Consider the following 8,259-nt stretch of genomic DNA (forward strand, 5'->3'; position numbering starts at 1 on the left):
TTATATTAATCTCTAGCTTGGAAGAAACTTGAGGTGCCAAAAATATTATTCAATATAGAGATAATATTTTTTGCATCAGGCATTAATCAGGACTTCATATTCTGCACGGATTAGAATTTAACAGGGAAGTCATTTGATATTCTTCCTAAATATCTGTGGTTAGATTCATAAGAAAAATGCAAAAAAAAATATCAGTTAAAACTGAAAGAAATCTAAGCTCCAGATAACATCCCCAGTTCCATCATCAATGCTGGATCTGAAAGCACCCCTTTCTCAGCTTTTGCCCTTGTTCCTCAGCCTATAGTGTGATTTTATAGGGAATCCCACTTTTGATAAATTATTATACAACGGTATCGGGGAAGGGCATTCAGTTTATTATCTCTGTACAAACTGAAAGCATTTATTTCAAACATTCTCTGCTGCAATTCGATCTGGTGAAATGAATTACAGGGCTAATCTGTGTATGGATGACACCCAGCTTCAAAGCTTTGGGTGATCTGTTAGCTGCCACAAAAATATGACTAATGCATTTGCCTAGTGGTATAATTTCAGCTTTGCAAATCTGGCATCTGTATTTTAGCAGGTGGGTAAAACTGTACCCACTCAAATGTAAAACTTTTATAGAGCACAACAGAAGATGTTCTAAACTTAGCAATTAGGAAAACGTAAACAATCCAACCCCCTAAACAGTCAAACAGAATTTAAAACTTGAAGAAAACATAAACTTTGGCTAACTCTTTATGTCAGCGGGATGTCCTTCCAAATAAATAGATTTTGGTGTAGATTTTTCAGTTAATTTCAGAAAACATAAAATTGAAAGGAATGGTGACCAATAGTTTCATTTTCAGTGACTATCCACACCAGTTTTAGGATAATGATGATTAGCAAAATATCACAAAATTAATTTGAACACGTAGATGGCTTATTAACAAAGAATGTAGTTTAGTCAGTTTTCAAATATGAATATGGCAAGGCCAATTGTAGAGCCTATTGAATGTTAGGTACAGTATAACTGCTGTTTTTATCCATTATCACTAATTAAAATTTGGAATTCATATATGGAGTAGGATTATACCCTTTGCCTACAGTTTCTGAAACCCCAATAAAAGCTGTACAAAGAAAAACGTACATTGTGGTGAATGGGTATATATGCACCCAACACACATCCTGATTTACTGATTTGCAGCACCAATAATATACCAAATATTTACAGGATGTCATTACCTTTGCAAAGAGAGAAATTTTAAGTACTTAAGGAGCTCTTAATACAATTGGTCACAACTAAAGAAACAGGATTTATTCAAAGAGTTTGAATAGCTCTTGTTGAATCAGAAATCTGAATCACCAGTTGTTAATGTAAGAAGCAAAATGCCTTTTGTTTGTATCTGATTAATGCACAGTCAAAAATGTGACATAAATAAGAATGAGCCAACTTTATATAGGAGGTCAAGCAACAATAAAATTATGAGTTCACATAAAATATAATACTGTAAAGTTCTTTAGGTTGAAATAAATAGCCTGCTCTAAATGTGCGAATGATTCTTGAATTAAATAAAACAACAGAATGGATTCATGAGCTAGAATTGTTTGTACATATAGTAATGTTCATTACCATCCAACATTTATCAACCAGGTGCAGCCAACAAACATCTGCTTTTAATATAATGTGGGATTATTTTTTAACTCTTTCTTTTCCTGTATACATTCCCTTTTATCAACATGTCTTGAAACAACTGGATCAAGGGTGTCAAACTCAAGGGCCGTAGGCTGGATGCAGCCGTGCGGGTGATTAGATTTTGCCCACAGGGCTGCCCTGGAAACAGGGACCAGCTTCTGCCGCGGAGCTTGGGAAACCATTTTCGCTGGCAGAGCGCTTGGGCTGCCAAAGGCTCCCCCAAATACAAATGATGTCAAGCTGGCCACACCTACCCTGGCCACGCCTACCTCTTACCTTCCCCCAAGGTCAAACACAACCCTGATGCAGCCCTCAATGAAATCGAATCTGACACTCCTGACCTAGATGAACTTGAATGAACCCCCCCATTTGATTCTACAAATGGAAGCCAAAACAAAGGAGAACATTCCCTCTAGCAGCCTCAAATGGAGAAGCATTCATGAAGGAATTTGGGCATCCTTTTTTTTTTTAAGTAAGGGAATGTAGCCAATGCTACATTATCAAGGAATTTATAAAACGGAATGAATGAATGAATAACCTTGACACTCAAGGCCTATTATTATAGTACATTTTCTTTCAGCTGATGATAGTACAATGCTGGAAGCATCTTGATTGCCATTCCAGCCAAGATAGAAATGAAGTCCATGCTCAAAATGAGTTTGCAGGGCTCCATAACTAACCTCCAGGGAACACATGTCAATATTATAAACCTTCTTCCAAGTCCATCTGACGTGGCTTGGCACAGCTGGTGATGTATATTCAGAGAACGGCAGGAGCCAAGTGAAGATGGAGATTGAATTCACACCTCATCACATCACATATAAAGGGCAACATTTCAAGGTCAGAGTTTTAGGTGAATGAATGGAACAGCAGTTGGCAAAAGGCCCCGTGCTCGCTTCACCATTCACTCTGCATGCAGCTGCTACCTCCAGCTTTTCACAGTTGTTGTTGTTTTAATTACTAAAATGCATGACTACTACTAAATGGGGAGAGGGGCGGAGAACCCATCCGTATGTTCTTAAAGTTATATTTTAATTTTCCAAATTGGCCCCTTTGTTTCTCTTCGTATGGGCTGCTTCCAAAATTAACCATATTGGTGGCCTGCACCAATAGTGGAAATACTGTATTAATGAAGAGAGAAGGCGTTCAGAGAGAAGGTCATAAATTTGATAAACAAGAGGGCTAGAGGATTTGTGGTTTTTTCCCCTGATGTGACTGAATTCCCTACTGACCCCCAAGATGGTGGCTGAAGAATGGCCAGAAGGTAATTTAAAAGAATATCTGAAGGGAAACAGAGGAGAAAAATAGCCCATGTACAAATCACTTATGGTTTATTTTCCTACCAAAACTTGTTTCCCAAAGTCTAATTGAACATTTTTTTTTATTTTAGGGTTCAGCTCCAATCAGATGCTCTTCAGAAGGCTTCCGATGCTTCAACCTTCTAGAATTTTTCGAAGTATCTTGTCCTTGATAGCATTCTGGGTCTTCTTGTCTTATCTGTGCTGTCTATCCATATACCTTGTCATATGCAAGTCTCCCTGATATACTTTTAGAAAATGCAACACTAAAGAAGGCTATGTTGTTTGTACTGTTCTCAAATAAACATTCCTTTTTGGACTCTCCTTTTCAAAATTATTTTTGAGTAAAATTCATTGTTGACTAGTAAATGCTGATTATTTCTGCCCCCCTTCTGAAAAACAACAGCAGCTGTTTGGTAAATCTTCTAATTCGGCTTCCCTAAAAAATAAAAAAAAACTATGCTGGAATTTACATTCCATAATTATCATTCTCAGAGCTTCAAGTGACCAGCTGAGTCTAAAGGCCATTTTTGGTATAATCACCCTGGTTTAGCAAAGAGAGAACTTCATACTTATCTTATTTTGTGGGGTACGTATCGTTGTACATCATTGTTTTTGATATATATGATTTATCGAATGAATAATCTTCTGGATAAGTACAAGACATCAAAAAATAACCCTGTTTTTTTTTTTCATTTCCCACTGCTTGGGATCTACCCAACATATTCAGGCCATATTCAGCCCCATTAAATGAACCACATCTTCCCCATTTACATACTGTGTAGATGTAACCACAACCTTTGAAAACTTAAGCTTTCTTGCTATTTTCAAACTGGGAATTATGGCTTAAAGTTGGTTTATTCTGAATTTTCAGCCATTGTAAAGTCTGCTTAAGTCCAACTGGTATAATAATGCAACCAACTTGTATGTAGTAAATTAAGCTGACATAAAACTGCAGTCCTCTTGTTATTAGCTGTTGTTTGGTGAACAGAAAGAGCTTTCATATAGTCACATAGGGCTGAAATGGAAGAATATACTTAGCTTACAACCAGAGGTGGTATTCAGCAGGTTCTGACCAGTTCTGGAGAACCGGTAGAGGGAATTTTGAGTAGTTCGGAGAACCGGCAGATACCACCTCTGACTGGCCCCGCCCCCATCTATTCTCTGCCTCCCAAATCCCAGCTGATTGGCTGGGTCTTCTTTTGTTGCCCTGCACAGGAGAACTGAGCTGAAAAGCAGGTTAGTGGGGTGGGGAGGGAATGGGATTTTGCAGTAACCTTCCCCTAGGAGTGGTGAGGGAATGGAGATTTTACAGTATCCTGCCCCTGCCATGCCCACCAAGCCACACCCACCTAGCCAAGCCAAACCCACCTAGCCACGCCCACAAAACTGGTGTAAAAATTTTTGAATCCCACCAATGCTTACAACTGTGTGGCAGCTTGTCTGAAGTCATTTGGTGAGCACCTAGGCAGTCTAAGATTTATACTGAGGATCTGGCAAAATCTACCTTCCACCTTAATAGCTATTCTATCCCACCTCCCAGATATACCAAATATCCCCTTTATTAAGCCCAAGTGATTGGAGAAGCTAAAATGAATCAGAAATGCTGTTTGGAACAGACCTTCCTTCTTGCAAACTCATCTATCATTATGACAGCAGATGCAACTGTCACTATGTAAATCGGTCTAATGATAACTCAAACAAAATTAATTTTCTAGAACCCTTTCCCAGATCAAGCTTCTTCCATTTTTAATCCTCATTTGTGCCAAGAAACTCGGCGAAATAAAATCCCAGGGTCTTTAACCAAAGTCTTCATCTTCACTGTAGCTCTAAATTATAAACTCATTAATCTGAGAGTGTCAAAGCACTTCAGAAGACCACAGTTGCAGCGTTGTGGCTTCAAACCCACAACGCACAGGTTTGGATACACAGCTGTTTGTCCCTTTGTGTTTTATTTAAATCATACAGGCCCGCCAACAAAACAGTTTCTCTTTATTAGGCTATTAAAAATTCCTCCTACTTCCCAATTTCTGCCAAGTATCTCTGCCCTTTGCTGCCCTAATTCAATATTTCCTGACAGCCGGAGAGATTGCTTTCAGCTGAATTTGCCAGGGTGGGATTTATTGTACTTGAAACAAAATTACTGGGTAAAATGGCACCGCTTCATAGTCTTGGGCCTCTCTGTTTCTCCTTTGTTGATGGTTGTACTTCTATAACAGAATTATACCAACCAAATTTGACCAATAAAAGAGATTGTTGGGACAAAATGCTCACTTTATCCAGTCACCATCTCTTCGAGATATTCCAGACAAAAAACCCAATACAGTAAGTACTAATGCTACCCTTATTGTAAGGTAAAAGTAAAGGTAAAAAGAAAAGGTTTTGCCTATCCAGTCTAAAGGATGGTGCTTATCTCCGTTTCTTAGCCAAGGTAGCCAGCCATTGTCCAAGGACACTTCCTGGTCATGTAGCTGGCATGGCTATATACCAAGGTACATAAAACACTCTTACTTTCCCACCAAAGTGGTACCTATTTATCTACTCACATGTGCATGCTTTCAAACTGCTAGGTGGGCAGGAGCTGGGGCAAGTAATGCACAGCATTAATTAAGGCATTGCAAGGCATTTGGGTTTTGAACCCAGGCTGTCAGCTTTCCAGCTGACAAGCTCCATCTTTAATCACCAAGCCAGTGGTGGGATTCAAATCGTTTTACCATCAGTTCGGTGGGCGTGGCTTGGTGGCTGTGCTTTGCCTAACGCCCGTGCGCAGCCTTCCCCGCACTAGCTGAGACCTGCAGCGCCAATCAGCTGAGAGGATAAAGAAGAGAAAAGCGCAGGGGCGGGTGGGAGGGCCAATCCTGCCCTTTTCTTTTTCCTCTCAGCTGATTATCTGAGGTTTTTTTTTTCCTTCTCTCAGCTGATCGTTGTCTTTTTTTTTTACTACCGGTTCAAGTGAACCGGTCCGAACCAGTAGCATACCACCACTGCACCAAGCCATTTTAAGGTTACAAGTAAGAGAATCTTGCAAGTCTGAAAATATCTCTCTCCCCATTTACTTTTCAGGAAAATGCTTTCCACACCCCCATTTCCTCTGTGGGCTGAGATGTCTCTTATTGGACTGTTGTCCTGGTTTCAGCTCCTCCTCCTCCTGTTTCTCATGGACATTCCTGCCAATCATTATACTAGCATTCTTACTGCTTGCCTCAAAACCAAAAGAAGCTGGAAAACCTAGAGATAAAAATGTTCTCAGGAAAACAAAATCTCTGGAAAGCTAACAGGGTATTCCCTGATCTGCAGTCCTACTGAATCAGGTCAACTTTACTGACACAGGCAATTTGTTTGCCAACTTTTGATAACATCATGCTAGCTGCAGAATCATGACATCATTACCAAAATCACATCCAATAGGATTCATGAACTCTGTGATTCAATCAAGCCTAGAATAGATATAGAGCAGAGATCAGGAGTGTCCGTAGGTTGGGTAAAAAAAGGAATCGAGATAGTGGCTTTGAGTACAGACATGTAAAAACTCAACTTTGATGACATAGTCACAGCTGACATCGATAAGGTGGAGATCACTAGTAATATAACAATGCAACCTTATTTCCATTAAATGCAATAAATGATAGGTGATGGGTGGATGGATGGATAGATGATAGATAGATAGATAGATAGATAGATAGATAGATAGATAGATAGATAGATAGATAGATAGATAGATAGATAGATGATAGATGAGAGAGAGAGAGATATGATAGATAGAGATGATGTGATGATGTAAAGCACTGTCCCAGATCTCTATCCAAGAACATGAAATACTGTATAACTTTCAGTCAATCTGGTGATCTCTGAAAGATTTGGAATCAGATTTCATAGGCCTTGCAAACACAGACAAATCTGGATCTAAAGAGGGAAGAGAATCTTTCAGTCTTTATATTGTTTTGTTCAATTTAATTGTATTTGGAGTAGGAACCCAATAGGTAGAGGCTGATTGCCTGAAGCAGAGCATTAAACTTAATAAACTGAAGCCAATTATTGCTACATAAAGAAAGTTTTATTTCTGATGACTATGTTCAGTGCTTTTAAAATACATCCCTGAAATCAAGTTTGCCCTGAATGCTCATGGCAGAAGGAGCCTGATTATATGGAGAATATTAGGCTAAGTGCTTTTTATAGATAAATCTGGAGAGCGATATATAATAACTGATATTTTATAGAAGAAGCCACACTGACAGTTTTGTCCTCTTGGGGTGATGAAGTAAAAGGCCAGCTTAATAATGTATAGGGAAATTGTTAGATCCGTCTGGCCTCATAACAATTCGTGGTTGCCATTACTAAGCTGTGACCTTGCACGTTTTTCATTGTGGAAATCAAGTGAGACTAATCTAAAGCTTAAGAAAAAATAATAATCAGTTCTTTGAACCATGCACAAAATAATCTAAAATCAATATTTAAAGAATCCTCTCAGTTATCAGCTTTAGGGAAGGGATTACAAAGAATCTTATTAATATGGCAAATAGCAATAGCAATAGATTTATATACTGCTTCACAGTGCTTTACAGCCCTAAGTGGTTTATAGAGTCAGCATATTGCTCCCAACAATTTGAACCCTCATTTTACCCACCTTGGAAGGAGGGAAGGCTAAGTCAACCTTGAGCCTGGTAAGACTCGAACTGCCAAATTGCAGGCAGCCAGCAGTCTGCAGAAATAGCTTGCAATACTGCACTCTAACCACTACGCCACCATGGCTCATACTGCTATTCTGAGCTAAAAATAAAAATCAGGGCTGAATCTGATTGTTGGGGAAATAAAATATTGGTATAACTAGGAAATGTAGCAGGGATAATGGGTGAGGAATAGGCAGATATCCAGTACAAGCCACAATGCTGTCATATGCTTCATGACATCATCATACAGATTTTCTGACTTGGGTCATTTGTTAATGCGATGACATGGCGTGATGTCACTCGTTGCTTCTTCCTCCTTGCTGCAGCTCGTAGAAGATATCAGAAGTTTAAGAATGCATCCAACTTAGCTATTATTTAAAACAACCTGATTTTTGTCTCTTAGTGTTTACCCACAGATCCAGTTACAAGAAGATAGTTTTACTTACTTCAGATTTCATATTGAGAGATAGAGAAGAGGAGTATTTTTCTCACAACTGTGAGAGGACAACAGGACAAACTTGGGTAGAATCCATCCCAGTTGAAAATACTGGCAAGTAAGCATTCATTGTACAGATATGGCCATCCTGATATGAACTTTGGTGTGATGTAAACCAGGTTT

Source organism: Pseudonaja textilis, chromosome 2, assembly GCF_049901715.1.
Source record: "Pseudonaja textilis isolate UNSWEBS1 chromosome 2, rPseTex1.2, whole genome shotgun sequence".
Classification (NCBI taxonomy): Eukaryota; Metazoa; Chordata; class Lepidosauria; order Squamata; family Elapidae; genus Pseudonaja; species Pseudonaja textilis.